Below are 458 nucleotides of genomic sequence, written 5' to 3' on the forward strand. Positions count from 1 at the left end.
AGATTGTTGGGCAATAGTTTGTCTTGGAATGGTACATGCACTCTACATTCTCCATTCCAGTTCATAAAATTACAGGTAATTTAGTGTACAGTGCAATAGATCAAATGCAAATAGTATATAATAAAGCAAATCAACACAAATATTAGAGACTGGATTTTATAGTACAATTCAATGCCTTATCAGACATTTAAAATATTACCCTTTTTTTTCCATGTATGTATTTCTTCTTATCAATACTTACCAGTGATTTGCATGTCACGGTTCTTTTTGATGAGTGGTTGAAAACAATGATTTTACTGTAACCTGCATTTCAGTCACTATGTAGTCTGCGAGCATCACACTTTGAGCTGTAGTGACAGCCATACAACTTATCAAGCTCTTTTTTCTTGTTTCACCTCAGTGGTAAATAACCACCTCTGTAAGTCTGACAATTTTTCGTGGGATTATTTATTTTTTTC

The sequence above is a fragment of the Penaeus monodon genome, chromosome 20, assembly GCF_015228065.2.
Source record: "Penaeus monodon isolate SGIC_2016 chromosome 20, NSTDA_Pmon_1, whole genome shotgun sequence".
Taxonomy (NCBI): domain Eukaryota; kingdom Metazoa; phylum Arthropoda; class Malacostraca; order Decapoda; family Penaeidae; genus Penaeus; species Penaeus monodon.